The sequence below is a fragment of the Prinia subflava genome, chromosome 33 (assembly GCF_021018805.1).
Source record: "Prinia subflava isolate CZ2003 ecotype Zambia chromosome 33, Cam_Psub_1.2, whole genome shotgun sequence".
In the NCBI taxonomy this organism is placed as follows: Eukaryota; Metazoa; Chordata; class Aves; order Passeriformes; family Cisticolidae; genus Prinia; species Prinia subflava.
Genome location: NC_086279.1, coordinates 982,285 through 999,096, shown reverse-complemented (window position 1 = coordinate 999,096; position 16,812 = coordinate 982,285). Strand labels below are relative to the sequence as shown.

The 16,812-nt window shown below is 61.7% G+C and overlaps 2 pseudogenes; both read left to right on the top strand.

Moving 5' to 3' along the window:
- The first annotated feature begins 96 nt into the window (after positions 1 to 96).
- Positions 97 to 7,236, top strand: LOC134563064 (zinc finger protein 271-like; annotated as a pseudogene).
- Positions 7,237 to 7,373: 137 nt separating this feature from the next.
- LOC134563063 (uncharacterized) lies at positions 7,374 to 16,809 on the top strand (annotated as a pseudogene).
- The last annotated feature ends 3 nt before the right edge of the window (positions 16,810 to 16,812 follow it).

Sequence of the window (16,812 nt, the reverse complement as noted above, 5' to 3'; positions counted from 1 at the left end):
TCACGTCTGAGGGCAAACCCCGCCCTGCTCCCGCCCGCCAATCACAGCGCGCGATCGCTCCCTGATTTGCATAACCACGCCCCGTGGCTCGGCCCCGCCCGTCGCCGGCTGCAGCCGCGTCCGGGCGCTGTTTGCTCCCAGTTCCCTCCCAGTGCTCCCAGTAAGAGCCAGACTGGGAGGGAAAGCGCTCCCGAGTCCTGCCCGCTGCTCCCGGGATCGCTGCCGGTGCCGCTTTGGAACCCTCCCAGGGCAGAGCGCGGCTGCTTTTGGGTGTCGGCACCGCCCGGGCCGGGCTGGGAGCGGGAGGAAGAGGAGGGACACAGGAGGAGGAAGAGGAAAGGCAGGAGCGGCAGGAAGAGGCGGAGCGGGAACACGAGGGACAGAGGAGGAGGAGGAAGACGAAAAGCGGATGGAATTTCCCGCCCGGGACCCGCAGGTGAGCGGGGAGGGGGAGCTCGCCCCGAATCCATCGCGGGGCTCTCCGGGAGGGTTTTTGTGCGGCCCAGGGCGTGTTCGGATCTTGCAGGAGCCCGAAGCCGAGCCGGAGATGGCCCTGGAGGGCTCCGGGCAGCAGCCGGTGGGAGAGGCCGCTGTGAGCGGCTCCGCGGCGCAGGAACGCAACGGGGAGGAAAAGCCGCGGAGATGCCGCACGAGGAGGGGCTGCAAACGCAGATCTCGGGGCTCCGAGCACGAAAGATCCACCCCGGGCCGGGGAGGCGGCCGCAGCTCGGAGCTGGGGGTCCCTGAGCAGCCTCAGGATGGGGAGAAGCCCCACAAGTGCTCGGAGTGTGGGAAGAGCTTCAGGCGGAGATCCCAACTCATCGTCCACCAGAGGATCCACACCGGGGAGAGGCCCTACGAGTGTGACCAGTGCAAGAAGAGATTTCCCACCAGCTCCCAGCTCCTCCTGCACCAGCGCATTCACACGGATGAGAGGCCCTTCCGCTGCCCCAACTGCGGGATGGGCTTCAAGCAAAACTCCCACCTCATCAGGCACCGCCACATCCACACCGGCGAGCGACCCTACGAGCATCCCGAGTGTTGGAAGAGTTTTAACACAAGCTCCATCCTGATCAAACATCAGAGGAGCCACACCGGGGAAAATTCCTACGAGTGTGGGGAGTGTGGGAAGAGCTTCAGGTGCAGATCTCAACTCATCATCCACCAGAGGAGCCACACCGGGGAGAGGCCCTATGAGTGTGAGCAGTGCAAGAAGAGGTTTCCCACCAGCTCAAATCTCCTCAAGCACCAGCGCATTCACACGGATGAGAGGCCCTTCCGCTGCCCCGACTGCGGGATGGGCTTCAAGCACAACTCCCACCTCATCAGGCACCGGCGCATCCACACCGGGGAGAGGCCCCACGAGTGTCCCCAGTGTGGGAAGAGCTTCAGCCAGAGCTCCCACCTGATCAGACACCAGAGGATCCACACGGGGGAAAAGCCCTACGAGTGTGGGGAGTGTGGGAAGAGCTTCTCCAGGAGCTCCCACCTGATCAGACACCAGAGGAGCCACACTGGGGAGAGGCCCTACAAGTGTGACCAATGTAAGAAGAGGTTTAAGACCAGCTACAGTCTCCTCCGGCACCAGTGCATTCACACGGATGAGAGGCCCTTCCACTGCCCCGACTGCGGGATGGGCTTCAAGCACAACTCCACCCGCATCAGACACCGGCACATCCACACCGGGGAGAGGCCCCACGAGTGTCCCCAGTGTGGGAAGAGCTTCACCAGGAGCTCAACCTTGACCCAACACCAACGGAGCCAGCACTGAGGGAAGCCCTGTGAGTGCCCCGAGTGCGGGAAGAGCTTCGTACGCTGCTCCAGCTCCATCCCCCATGGGAGGATCCCCCCTGGATGATCCCCAGTGAGCCCCGGTGGGCAGAGCCCCGGTGATCCGCGGTGCCGGTGATCCGTGTTGGGCACACACCTGGCTGGGGACTCCACATGTTCCTGGCTCCCTGTGGCCAAGATTGTCTTTTCATTTCTCTTATCTTTTCAAAATCCTCAAAAACTGTTATACAATAAAAGTTTTTAATAAAGACCTGGATGGGGACATGGAGGGATCTTCCAGGGGATGTGCACGGTGCTGGGTTCAAGGGAATTGAGAATTCCTGGCATGAAGTTAGGACGTGCTCTGCGCTTTGGGCTCCCAAGGCTGAGCAGCTCTGGCTGTGCTGGGAGGCCCTGGAGGAGGTTCAGGGACAGCTGATCAAGGACCTCCTGCTCTGGGACTGTCCCCCTGTTTTCGGTGTCCCCTGTCCAGGATCCCCTCTCCTCACTGTCCCTCCCCTTGCCCTTTGTCACCCCAGTCATGGTCCTGTTCTGCTCCCATCCCATTTTGGATCCCATTCCCCCTTTCATTCCCTGTCCTGTTGTCTCTGCATGCCGTTCCCATATTCTCAGTCCCATATTTCCTGTCCTGTTCGCCTTCTCGTATTCCTGGTTCTTTCCTGGGTCCCCATTTCCATGTCCATATTCCCTCTCCTATTCCCATATTCCCAGTCCCAATCCTGTATTCCCCGTTTCCCGTTCCGGACCCACCTTCCTAATCCCCATCCCATATTCTCTCTCCAGTTATTGTTTCCATCTTCTCTCTCCTGTTTCCCTATTCCCATTGCCCATCCCATTCCAGGTCCCCTATCCCTGCAGTACCGTATTCCCGGGAACACTCCCCTATTCCTGCTCCCATTCCTGCTCCCTGTCCCCATTCCTGGTGCCATTGCTGGTCCCAGTCCCGTCTTACCCGTCCCTGTCCCAGTCCGGTACTCCAAGGCCAAATCGTGGTCCCTGTCCCCATTCTGTGACTCCTTCCAAGGCCCTGTCTCGTATTTCCGCTCCTGTGTTCCCTGTCCCTGTTCCCAGGCCATGGCCCCAATCCCATTCCTGTCCTGTATTCCCTGTCCAGTTCTCAGTCCCTGTCCCAGTTCTCAGGATCATTCCCAGTCCCTCTCTTCTATTTCCAGTCCCACTGCTGTTCCTTGCCCATATTCCCAATCCCTGTCCCCATTATCGATCCCTGTCCCCATTCCCGGTCCGTGTCCTGTATTCCCAGTCCCGTTCCCGCTTCCCTCCCCAGTCCTTTCCTGTATTCCTGATCCCAATCCTTGGGCCTTTCCCATTCCCTGTCCCCATTCTAATTCCCAGTCCCAATTCCCTGTCCCCATTCCCGCTGCCTGTCCCCATTCCCTGTCCCCATTCCCTGTCCCCATTCCCTGTCCCCATTCCCGCTCCCTGTCCCAATTCCCTGTGCCCGTTCCCGCTCCCTGTCCCCATTCCCTGTCCCCATTCCCTGTCCCCATTCCCGCTCCCTGTCCCCATTCCCTGTCCCCATTCCCTGTCCCCATTCCCGCTCCCTGTCCCCATTCCCTGTCCCCATTCCCGCTCCCTGTCCCCTCTCACCGGACGCCGCCGCCATCGCTCCGGATCCCGCTCCCCTCACGTCTGAGGGCAAACCCCGCCCTGCTCCCGCCCGCCAATCACAGCGCGCGATCGCTCCCTGATTTGCATAACCACGCCCCGTGGCTCGGCCCCGCCCCTCGCCGGCTGCAGCCGCGTCCGGGCGCTGTTTGCTCCCAGTTCCCTCCCAGTGCTCCCAGTAAGAGCCAGACTGGGAGGGAAAGCGCTCCCGAGTCCTGCCCGCTGCTCCCGGGATCGCTGCCGGTGCCGCTTTGGAACCCCCCAGGGCAGAGCGCGGCTGCTTTTGGGTGTCGGCACCGCCCGGGCCGGGCTGGGAGCGGAGGAGGAGCGGGAGGAAGAGGAGGGACAGAGGAGGAGGAAGAGGAAAGGCAGGAGCGGCAGGAAGAGGCGGAGCGGGAACACGAGGGACAGAGGAGGAGGAGGAAGACGAAAAGCGGGAGGAAGGTCTCCCCCGGAACCCGCAGGTGAGCGGGGAGGGGGAGCTCGCCCCGAATCCATCGCGGGGCTCTCCGGGAGGGTTTTTTGCGGCCCAGGGCGTGTTCGGATCTTGCAGGAGCCCGAAGCCGAGCCGGAGATGGCCCTGGAGGGCTCCGGGCAGCAGGCGGTGGGAGAGGCCGCTGTGAGCGGCTCCGCGGCGCAGGAACGCAACGGGGAGGAAAAGCCGCGGAGATGCCGCACGAGGAGGGGCTGCAAACGCAGATCTCGGGGCTCCGAGCACGAAAGATCCACCCCGGGCCGGGGAGGCGGCCGCAGCTCGGAGCTGGGGGTCCCTGAGCAGCCTCAGGATGGGGAGAAGCCCCACAAGTGCTCGGAGTGTGGGAAGAGCTTCAGGTGGAGATCTGAACTGACCAAACACCAGAGGAGCCACACCGGGGAGAGGCCTTACGAGTGTGACCAGTGCAAGAAGAGGTTTCCCACCAGCTCCCGTCTCCTCAAGCACCAGCGCATTCACACCGATGAGAGGCCCTTCCACTGCCCCGACTGCGGGATGGGCTTCAAGCAAAACTCCCACCTCATCAGGCACCGACGAATCCACACCGGGGAGAAACCCCACGAGTGTCCCCAGTGTGGGAAGAGCTTCAGGCAGAGCTCCAACCTGATGGCCCACAAGAGGACCCACACGGGGGAACGGCCCTACGAGTGTGGAGAGTGTGGGAAGAGCTTCAGGTGCAGATCTCTACTCATCATCCACCAGAGGAGCCACACCGGGGAGAGGCCCCACGAATGTGAGCAGTGCAAGAAGAGGTTTCCCACCAGCTCCCAGCTCCTCAAGCACTAGCGGATTCACACGGATGAGAGGCCCTTCCGCTGCCTCGACTGCGGGATGGGCTTCAAGCAAAACTCCCACCTCGTCACCCACCGCCGCATCCACACCGGGGAGAGGCCCCACGAGTGTCCCCAGTGTGGGAAGAGCTTCAGACACGCTTCTGCCCTGATCCTCCACCTGAGGATCCACACAGGGGAGAAGCCCTACGCGTGTGGGGAGTGTGGGAAGAGCTTCATCCGGAGGTCCCACCTAAATCTCCACCACATGATCCACACCGGGGAGAGGCCCTACGAGTGTGAGCAGTGCAAGAAGAGGTTTCCCACCAGCTCCCAGCTCCTCCGGCACCAGCGCAGTCACACAGATGAGAGGCCCTTCCGCTGCCCCGACTGCGGGATGGGCTTCAAGCAAAACTCCAACCTCATCAGGCACCGGCGCATCCACACCGGGGAGAGGCCCCACGAGTGTCCCCAGTGTGGGAAGAGCTTTTCCAGCAGCTCTCACTTGACCCAACACCAACGGAGCCAGCACTGAGGGAAGCCCTGTGAGTGCCCCGAGTGCGGGAAGAGCTTCGTGCGCTGCTCCAGCTCCATCCCCCATGGGAGGATCCCCCCTGGATGATCCCCAGTGAGCCCCGGTGGGCAGAGCCCCAGTGATCCGCGGTGCCGGTGATCCGTGTTGGGCACACACCTGGCTTGGGGACCCACATCCTCCTGGATCCTTGTTACTGTGATTTCCTTTACATTTCTGTTTGTCTTTTGAATCAACCCAAAATCGTGGTGAAAATAAAAATTTTGAACAAAGACCTCGATGGGGACATGGATGGATCTTCCAGGGGATGTGGCTGATAATTGGTGTGAGGGAGTTGAGTGGACCTCAGGGCTTGGGGCTCCCCAGGCCGAGCGGCTCCAGTTGTGTTCACAGACCCTGGAGGAGGTTCATGGGGGGCTCATCAAAGACCCCCTGCCCTGGGACTGTCCCCATGTCCCGCTGTCCCCTTTCCAGGATCCCCCTTTGCCCCCTGCCCGTTCCCATGTCACCCTCTCCCGCTCCTTTCCTGCTCCCATCCCTGTCCGTATTCCATTCCTGCTCTCATTGCCTGTCCCATATTCTCTCCCTGGTTGCCATTCCCATATTCCCAGTCCCATATTCCCACCCCTGCTCCCATTCCTGTATTCCCAGTCCCCGTGCCGGTCCCGCATTTCCAGTTTGATATTCCCTGCCCTGTTCCTATAGTCCCGTTGCCGTGTTCCCGTTTCTGATCCCGGCCCCTCCTTTCTAATCCACACCCCATCTTTCCTCTCCGGATGCTGTTTCCATGCTATTTCTCCTGTTTCCCTATTCCTATCCCCGATCCCATTCCAGGTCCCTCTCCTGCATTCCACATTCCCAGTCCCATTCCTAGTTCCATTCTCAGTCCCAGTCCCCATTCCAGATCCCTGTCCCATATTGCTGCTCCCTGGCCGCAGTCCCAGTCCGGTATTCCCTGTCCCGTTCTTGGTTCCTGTTCCCATTCCATGGATCATTCCCAGTCCCTGCCTGGTATTTGCAGTGCCGTGCCCGTTCCTGGTTCCCATTGCTGATCCCTCTCTCCATACCGGGTCCCTTTTCCCATTTCATGTGTCTGTCCCTATTCCCTCTCTGCATTTCCCATTCCATGTCCCCATTCCCGCTCCCTGTCCCCATTCCCATTCCCTGTCCCCATTCCCTGTCCCCATTCCCGCTCCCTGTCCCCATTCCCTGTCCCCATTCCCTGTCCCCATTCCCGCTCCCTGTCCCCTCTCACCGGACGCCGCCGCCATCGCTCCGGATCCCGCTCCCCTCACGTCTGAGGGCAAACCCCGCCCTGCTCCCGCCCACCAATCACAGCGCGCGATCGCTCCCGGATTTGCATAACCACGCCCCGTGGCTCGGCCCCGCCCCTCGCTGGCTGCAGCCGCGTCCGGGCGCTGTTTGCTCCCAGTTCCCTCCCAGTGCTCCCAGTAAGAGCCAGACTGGGAGGGAAAGCGCTCCCGAGTCCTGCCCGCTGCTCCCGGGATCGCTGCCGGGGCCGCGCGGGGCGGGGCCGCTTTGGAACCCCCCCAGGGCAGAGCGCGGCTGCTTTTGGGTGTCGGCACCGCCCGGGCCGGGCTGGGAGCGGAGGAGGAGCGGGAGGAAGAGGAGGGACAGAGGAGGAGGAAGAGGAAAGGAAAAGAGAAAGAGAGGAGCGGGAGGAAGAGGAGGAGCAAGAAGAGGAGGGACAGAGGTGGAGGAAGAGGAAGAGGAGGGGCGGGAGGAAGAGGAGGGGCAGCAGCAGCAGCCGCACGCGGTTCCCGCGCTCAGGCCGCAGCTCCCCCGCCTCCGGCAGCATCGCCACCCCCCGGAACCCGCAGGTGAGCGGGGAGGGGGAGCTCGCCCCGAATCCATCGCGGGGCTCTCCGGGAGGGTTTTTGTGCGGCCCAGGGCGTGTTCGGATCTCGCAGGAGCCCGAAGCCGAGCCGGAGATGGCCCTGGAGGGATCTCGGCGGGTCCCACGTGGCGATGGCCCGGTAGCGGCGGGCAGAGCCCGGAGATGAGCGGGGTCCGGGCCCCCCGGGGCTGAAAGGGGCGCTGACTTCTGCAGCCGCGCCGGGGCAGCGGCACCGTCAAACCCAACGCGCTCAGCGCTTGTTTTACCCCATAGCAGGATTTCCCTTTGCCAAACCTCGGCCCCATGGAGGAGCAGGAGGAGCAGGGCGCGGCGAGGAAGAGGAAGATGTCCCGGGAGCCGCAGGCAGGTGAGGAGGAAGTCAGTGCCCCCTTTGCCCCTCTCTGCTGCTCCATCTCGCAGCCCAGCCTGGCCCCCGGCTGCAGGACAACCCCGCTGCCGACGCCGTCCTGCCGGGGACGCGCGGGGGGATCTCCTTGCCCTTCCCTGTGGCCCGGAGGCAAATCCCATCCTCTCTTGGTCCTTCCTCCCCCAGGCACGGAGCTGAGCACGGAGCCCAGGGAGGACAAATCCCCGCGGCAGCAGCCGGTGGGAGAGGCCGCTGTGAGCGGCTCCGCGGCGCAGGAACGCAACGGGGAGGAAAAGCCGCGGAGATGCCGCATGAGGAGGGGCTGCAAACGCAGATCTCGGGGCTCCGAGCACGAAAGATCCACCCCGGGCCGGGGAGGCGGCCGCAGCTCGGAGCTGGGGGTCCCTGAGCAGCCTCAGGAGGGGGAGAAGCCCCACAAGTGCTCGGAGTGTGGGAAGAGCTTCAGCCAGCGCTCTGCTCTGATCATCCACAAGAGGATCCACACCGGGGAAAGGCCCTATGAGTGTGGGTAGTGCAAGAAGAGGTTTCAGACCAGCACCTACCTCCTCCTGCACCAGCTAATTCACACGGATGAGAGGCCCTTCCGCTGCCCCGACTGCGGGATGGGTTTCAGGCATAATTTCCACCTCGTCAGACACCAGCGCATTCACACTGGGGAGAGGCCCTATGAGTGTGAGCAGTGTGGGAAGAGCTTCAGCTGCAGTTCCAACCTCATCATCCACCAGAGGATCCACACCGGAGAGAGGCCCTACGAGTGTGACCAATGCAAGATGAGGTTTCCCACCAGCTCCCGTCTCCTCCGGCACCAGCGGATTCACACGGATGAGAGGCCCTTCCGCTGCCCCAACTGCGGGATGGGCTTCCAGCAAAAGTCCACCCTTGACAGGCACCAGCGCATCCACACAGGGGAGAGACCCTACGAGTGTCCCCAGTGTGGGAAGAGCTTCAGCCAGAGCTCCAGTATGATCAGACACCAGAGGATCCACAGAGGGGAATGGCCCCACGAGTACTCGGAGTGTGGAAAGAGCTTCAGCAGGAGCTCCATCCTGACTCTCCACTAGAGGAGCCACACCCGGGAGAGGCCGTACGAGTGTGACCAATGCAAGAAAAGGTTTCCCACCAGCTCCCAGCTCCTCCTGCACCAGCGGATTCACACGGATGAGAGGCCCTTCCGCTGCCCCGACTGCGGGATGGGTTTCAGGCATAACTCGCACCTCATCACCCACCGGCGCATCCACACCGGGGAGAGGCCCCACGAGTGTCCCCAGTGTGGGAAGAGCTTCCGCCGGAGCTCCGACCTGATCATCCACCAGAGGAGCCACACCGGTGAGAAGCCCTACGAGTGTGGGGAGTGTGGGAAGAGCTTCAGCTGCAGCTCTAACCTGGCTGTGCACCAGATGATCCACACCGGGGAGAAGCCCTATGAGTGTGAGCAGTGCAAGAAGAGGTTTCCTACCAGCTACAAACTCCTCCTGCACCAGCGGAGTCACAGGGATGAGAGGCCCTTCCGCTGCCCTCACTGTTGGAAGGGCTTCAAGCAAAACTCCTCCCTCGTCAGGCACCGGCGCATCCACACGGGGGAGAGGCCCTAATAGTGTGGGGAGTGTGGGAAGAGCTTCTCCAGAAGTTCTTACTTGACCCAACACCAACGGAGCCAGCACTGAGGGAAGCCCTGTGAGTGCCCCGAGTGCGGGAAGAGCTTCGTGCGCTGCTCCAGCTCCATCCCCCATGGGAGGATCCCCCCTGGATGATCCACGGTGCCGGTGATCCGTGTTGGGCACACACCTGGCTGGGGGACCCACATCCTCCTGGATCCTTGTTACTGTGATTTCCTTTACATTTCTGTTTGTCTTTTGAATCAACCCAAAATCGTGGTGAAAATAAAAATTTTGAACAAAGACCTCGATGGGGACATGGGGGGATCTTCCAGGGGATGTGGCTGATAATTGGTGTGAGGGAGTTGAGTGGACCTCAGGGCTTGGGGCTCCCCAGGCCGAGCGGCTCCAGTTGTGTTCACAGACCCTGGCGGAGGTTCATGGGGGGCTCATCAAAGACCCCCTGCCCTGGGACTGTCCCCATGTCCCGCTGTCCCCTTTCCAGGATCCCCCTTTGCCCCCTGCCCGTTCCCATGTCACCCTCTCCCGCTCCTTTCCTGCTCCCATCCCTGTCCGTATTCCATTCCTGCTCTCATTGCCTGTCCCATATTCTCTGTCCGCTTGCCGTTCCCATATTCCCAGTCCCATATTCCCACCCCTGCTCCCGTTCCTGTATTCCCAGTCCCCGTGCCGGTCCCCGCATTTCCAGTTTGATATTCCCTGCCCTGTTCCTATAGTCCCGTTGCCGTATTCCTGTTTCTGATCCCGGCCCCTCCTTTCTAATCCACACCCCATATTTCCTCTCCGGATGCTGTTTCCATGCTATTTCTCCTGTTTCCCTATTCCTATCCCCGATCCCATTCCAGGTCCCTCTCCTGCATTCCACATTCCCAGTCCCATTCCTAGTTCCATTCTCAGTCCCAGTCCCCATTCCAGATCCCTGTCCCATATTGCTGCTCCCTGGCCCCAGTCCCAGTCCGGTATTCCCTGTCCCGTTCTTGGTTCCTGTTCCCATTCCATGGATCACCCCCAGTCACTGCCTGGTATTTGCAGTGCCGTGCCCGTTCCTGGTTCCCATTGCTGATCCCTCTCTCCATACCCGGTCCCTTTTCCCATTTCGTGTCCCCATTAACTGTCCCCATTCCCTGTCCCCATTCCCGCTCCCTGTCCCAAATCCCTGTCCCCATTCCCGCTCCCTGTCCCCATTCCCTGTCCCCATTCCCGCTCTCTGTGCCCATTCCCTGTCCCCATTCCCGCTCCCTGTCCCCATTCCCTGTCCCCATTCCCGCTCCCTGTCCCCATTCCCTGTCCCCATTCCCGCTCCCTGTCCCCTCTCACCGGACGCCGCCGCCATCGCTCCGGATCCCGCTCCCCTCACGTCTGAGGGCAAACCCCGCCCTGCTCCCGCCCGCCAATCACAGCGCGCGATCGCTCCCGGATTTGCATAACCACGCCCCGTGGCTCGGCCCCGCCCCTCGCCGGCTGCAGCCGCGTCCGGGCGCTGTTTGCTCCCAGTTCCCTCCCAGTGCTCCCAGTAAGAGCCAGACTGGGAGGGAAAGCGCTCCCGATTCCTGCCCGCTGCTCCCGGGATCGCTGCCGGGGCCGCTTTGGAACCCCCCAGGGCAGAGCGAGGCTGCTTTTGGGTGTCGGCACCGCCCGGGCCGGGCTGGGAGCGGAGGAGGAGCGGGAGGAAGAGGAGGGACACAGGAGGAGGAAGAGGAAAGGCAGGAGCGGCAGGAAGAGGCGGAGCGGGAACACGAGGGACAGAGGAGGAGGAGGAAGACGAAAAGCGGGAGGAAGTTCCCGCCTGGGACCCGCAGGTGAGCGGGGAGGGGGAGCTCGCCCCGAATCCATCGCGGGGCTCTCCGGGAGGGTTTTTGTGCGGCCCAGGGCGTGTTCGGATCTTGCAGGAGCCCGAAGCCGAGCCGGAGATGGCCCTGGAGGGCTCCGGGCAGCAGCCGGAGGGAGAGGCCGCTGTGAGCGGCTCCGCGGCGCAGGAACGCAACGGGGAGGAAAAGCCGCGGAGATGCCGCACGAGGAGGGGCTGCAAACGCAGATCTCGGGGCTCCGAGCACGAAAGATCCACCCCGGGCCGGGGAGGCGGCCGCAGCTCGGAGCTGGGGGTCCCTGAGCAGCCTCAGGATGGGGAGAAGCCCCACAAGTGCTCGGAGTGTGGGAAGAGCTTCAGGCGGAGATCCCAACTCATCGTCCACCACAGAAGCCACACCGGGGGAAAAGCCCTACGAGTGTGAGCAGTGCAAGAAGAGGTTTCCCACCAGCTCCCAGCTCCTCCGGCACCAGCGCATTCACACGGATGAGAGGCCCTTCCGCTGCCCTGACTGCGGGATGGGCTTCCAGCGTAACTCCACCCTTGTCAGGCACCGGCGCATCCACGCCGGGGAGAGGCCCCACGAGTGTCCCCAGTGTGGGAAGAGCTTCAACACGAGCTCCCACCTGGTCAGACACCAGAGGAGCCACACGGGGGAGAGGCCCTACGAGTGTGGGGAGTGTGGGAAGAGCTTCAGCCAGAGCTCCAATCTGATCAGACACCAGATGATCCACACTGGGGAAAAGCCCTACGAGTGTGAGCAGTGCAAGAAGAGGTTTCAGACCAGCTCCCACCTCCTCCTGCACCAGCGCATTCACACGGATGAGAGGCCCTTCCGCTGCCCCGACTGCGGGAAGGCCTTCACACAAAACTCCACCCTCATCAGGCACCGGTGCATCCACACCGGGGAGAGGCCCCACGAGTGTCCCCATTGTGGGAAGAGCTTCAGACAGAGCTCCCACCTGATCAGACACCAGAGGAGCCACACCGGGGAGAGGCCCTACGAGTGTGACCAGTGCAAGAAGAGGTTTCCCACCAGCTCCAGTCTCCTCAAGCACCAGGAGATTCACACCGAGGAGAGGCCCCACAAGTGTCCCCAGTGTGGGAAGGGCTTTAACACAAGGTCCAACCTGATCATCCACCAGAGGAGCCACACCGGGGAGAGGCCCTACGAGTGTGACCAATGCGAGAAGAGGTTTCCCACAAGCTCCCAGCTCCTTGTGCACCAGCGCAGTCACAGGGATGAGAGGCCCTTCCGCTGCCCCGACTGCGGGATGGGCTTCAAACACAACTCCACACTTGTGAGCCACCGGCGCATCCACACCGGGGAGAGGCCCCACGAGTGTCCCCAGTGTGGGAAGAGCTTTAACACAAGCTCCTCCCTGATCAGACACCAGAGGATCCACACGGGGGAACGGCCCTACGAGTGTGGGGAGTGTAGGAAGAGCTTCACCGAGAGCTCTACCCTGACTCTTCACCAGAGGAGCCACACAGGGGAGAGGCCCTACGAGTGTGACCAGTGCAAGAAGAGGTTTCCCACCAGCTCCCAGCTCCTCCGGCACCAGCGCATTCACACGGATGAGAGGCCCTTCCACTGCCCCGACTGCGGGATGGGCTTCAAGCACAACTCCACCCTCATCAGGCACCGGCGCATCCACACCGGGGAGAGGCCCCACGAGTGTCCCCAGTGTGGGAAGAGCTTCTCCAGGAGCTCAAACTTGACCCGACATCAACGGAGCCAGCACTGAGGGAAGCCCTGTGAGTGCCCCGAGTGCGGGAAGAGCTTCGTGCGCTGCTCCAGCTCCATCCCCCATGGGAGGATCCCCCCTGGATGATCCCCAGTGAGCCCCGGTGGGCAGAGCCCCGGTGATCCGCGGTGCCGGTGATCCGTGTTGGGCACACACCTGGCTGGGGACTCCACATGTTCCTGGCTCCCTGTGGCCTCGATTGTCTTTTCATTTCTCTTTCTCTTTTCGAAATCCCCAAAATGGGTTAACAATAAAAGTTTTTAAGAAAGACCTGGATGGGGACATGGAGGGATCTTCCAGGGGATGTGCACGGTGCTGGGTTCAAGGGAATTGAGAATTCCTGGCATGAAGTTAGGACGTGCCCTGGGCTTTGGGCTCCCAAGGCTGAGCAGCTCTGGCTGTGCTGCGAGGCCCTGGAGGAGGTTCAGGGGCACCTGATCAAGGACCTCCTGCCCTGGGACTGTCCCCCTGTTTTCGGTGTCCCCTGTCCAGGACCCCCTCTCCTCACTGTCCCTCCCCTTGCCCTTTGTCACCCCAGTCATGGTCCTGTTCTGCTCCCATCCCATTTTGGATCCCATTCCCCCTTTCATTCCCTGTCCTGTTGTCTCTGCATGCCGTTCCCATATTCTCAGTCCCATATTTCCTGTCCTGTTCGCCTTCTCGTATTCCTGGTTCTTTCCTGGGTCCCCATTTCCATGTCCATATTCCCTCTCCTATTCCCATATTCCCAGTCCCAATCCTGTATTCCCGTTTCCCGTTCCGGACCCACCTTCCTAACCCCCATCCCATATTCTCTCTCCAGTTATTGTTTCCATCTTCTCTCTCCTGTTTCCCTATTCCCATTGCCCGTCCCATTCCAGGTCCCCTATCCCTGCAGTACCATATTCCCGGGAACACTCCCGTATTCCTGTCCCCATTCCTGCTCCCTGTCCCCATTCCTGGTGCCACTGCTGGTCCCAGTCCCGTCTTACCCGTCCCTGTCCCAGTCCGGTACTCCAAGGCCAAATCGTGGTCCCTGTCCCCATTCTGTGACTCCTTCCAAGGCCCTGTCTCGTATTTCCGCTCCTGTGTTCCCTGTCCCTGTTCCCAGGCCATGGCCCCAATCCCATTCCTGTCCTGTATTCCCTGTCCAGTTCTCAGTCCCTGTCCCAGTTCTCAGGATCATTCCCAGTCCCTCTCTTCTATTTCCAGTCCCACTGCTGGTCCTTGACCATATTCCCAATCCCTGTCCCCATTACCGATCCCTGTCCCCAATCCCTGTCCCCATTTCCGCTCCATGTCCCCATTCCCTGTCCCTATTCCCAGTCCTCATTCCCAGTCCCCATTCTCCATCCCCATTCCTGCTCCTGTCACCACTCCCAGTCTCCATTCCCTGTCCCCATTCCCGCTCCCTGTCCCCATTCCCTGTCCCCATTCCCTGTCCCATATTCCCGCTCCCTGTCCCCATTCCCGCTCCCTGTCCCCATTCCCTGTCCCCATTCCCGCTCCCTGTCCCCATTCCCTGTCCCCATTCCCGCTCCCTGTCCCCATTCCCTGTCCCTATTCCCTGTCCCCATTCCCGCTCCCTGTCCCCTCTCACCGGACGCCGCCGCCATCGCTCCGGATCCCGCTCCCCTCACGTCTGAGGGCAAACCCCGCCCTGCTCCCGCCCGCCAATCACAGCGCGCGATCGCTCCCTGATTTGCATAACCACGCCCCGTGGCTCGGCCCCGCCCCTCGCCGGCTGCAGCCGCGTCCGGGCGCTGTTTGCTCCCAGTTCCCTCCCAGTGCTCCCAGTAAGAGCCAGACTGGGAGGGAGAGCGCTCCCGAGTCCTGCCCGCTGCTCCCGGGATCGCTGCCGGTGCCGCTTTGGAACCCCCCCAGGGCAGAGCGCGGCTGCTTTTGGGTGTCGGCACCGCCCGGGCCGGGCTGGGAGCGGAGGAGGAGCGGGAGGAAGAGGAGGGACACAGGAGGAGGAAGAGGAAAGGCAGGAGCGGCAGGAAGAGGCGGAGCGGGAACAGGAGCGACAGAGGAGGAGGAGGAGGCAGACGAAAAGCGGGAGGAAGTTCCCGCCTGGGACCCGCAGGTGAGCGGGGAGGGGGAGCTCGCCCCGAATCCATCGCGGGGCTCTCCGGGGGGGTTTTTGTGCGGCCCAGGGCGTGTTCGGATCTTGCAGGAGCCCGAAGCCGAGCCGGAGATGGCCCTGGAGGGCTCCGGGCAGCAGGCGGTGGGAGAGGCCGCTGTGAGCGGCTCCGCGGCGCAGGAACGCAACGGGGAGGAAAAGCCGCGGAGATGCCGCACGAGGAGGGGCTGCAAACGCAGATCTCGGGGCTCCGAGCACGAAAGATCCACCCCGGGCCGGGGAGGCGGCCGCAGCTCGGAGCTGGGGGTCCCTGAGCAGCCTCAGGATGGGGAGAAGCCCCACAAGTGCTCGGAGTGTGGGAAGAGCTTCAGGTGGAGATCTGAACTGACCAAACACCAGAGGATCCACACCGGGGAGAGACCCCACGAGTGTCCCCAGTGTGGGAAGAGCTTCAGGCAGAGCTCCAACCTGATGGCCCACAAGAGGACCCACACGGGGGAACGGCCCTACGAGTGTGGAGAGTGTGGGAAGAGATTCAGCCAGAGTTCCAAACTGACTCTGCACCAGAGGAGCCACACCAGGGAGAGGCCGTACGAGTGTGACCAGTGCAAGAAGAGGTTTCCCACCAGCTCAAATCTTTTCAAGCACCGGCGCATTCACACGGATGAGAGGCCCTTCCGCTGCCCCGACTGCGGGAAGGGCTTCACACAAAACTCCCACCTCATCAGGCACCGGCGCATCCACACCGGGGAGAGGCCCCACGAGTGTCCCCAGTGTGGGAAGAGCTTCAGACATGGCTCTACCCTGATCCTCCACCAGAGGATCCACACGGGGGAACGGCCCTACGAGTGTGGGGAGTGTGGGAAGAGCTTCGTCCGGAGCTCCCACCTGACTCTGCACCAGATGATCCACACCGGGGAGAGACCCTACGAGTGTGACCAGTGCAAGAAGAGGTTTCAGACCAGCTCCAGTCTCCTCAGGCACCAGCAGATTCACAGCGAGGAGAGGCCCCACAAGTGTCCCCAGTGTGGGAAGAGCTTTAACACAAGGTCCAACCTGATCATCCACCAGAGGAGCCACACGGGGGAACGGCCCTACGAATGTTGGGAGTGTGGGAAGAGCTTCAGCCAGAGCTCTACCCTGACTCTGCACCAGATGATCCACAGCAGGGAAAAGCCCTACGAGTGTGGAGAGTGTGGGAAGAGCTTCAGGTGCAGATCTCTACTCATCATCCACCAGAGGAGCCACACCGGGGAGAGGCCCTACGAGTGTGAGCAGTGCAAGAAGAGGTTTCCCACCAGCTCCCAGCTCCTCCTGCACCAGCGCAGTCACACGGATGAGAGGCCCTTCCGCTGCCCCGACTGCGGGAAAGGCTTCAAGCACAACTCCCACCTCATCAGGCACCGGCGCATCCACACCGGGGAGAGGCCCCACGAGTGTCCCCAGTGTGGGAAGAGCTTCTCCAGCAGCTCAAACTTGACCCAACACCAACGGAGCCAGCACTGAGGGAAGCCCTGAGAGTGCCCCGAGTGCGGGAAGAGCTTCGTGCGCTGTTCCAGCTCCATCCCCCATGGGAGGATCCCCCTTGGATGATCCCCAGTGAGCTCCGGTGGGCAGAGCCCCGGTGATCCGCGGTGCCGGTGATCCGTGTTGGGCACACACCTGGCTGGGGCCTGCGCATCCTCCTGGCTCCCCTTTTCCCACCTGGCCACATCCACAGACCAACATTACAAATCTGTTTTGGACAATCTATCTTTTTCCATTTTTGACCCCAGAAAAACCAGACTTTTTTCATCTTCTGGTGGCATCAAAAAGTGCTGCATGGTCTTGCAGGTCTTCTCCAACATAAATCCATCATTTAAATTCTCTCTGGCCCGTGGGTGTCTTCCTTAACAATCGGGGGCGGAATTGGGGCAAAACCCGGGATTTTGGCGACAGTTGGGTGCAAACCCCTCCAAAAAATGTTCTTCCCACCCACCCAAAGCATGTGGGTGCTCTGCCAGCAGGGATCCATAAATCCTTTTGTTTTGGCCTTGAAACAAAAAGGTTTCTGTTCATCCCCTTGAAAGCGGTGAAATTGAGGAAAAAATAAAGATTTTGATCTAAAGCCTGGATGGGTAC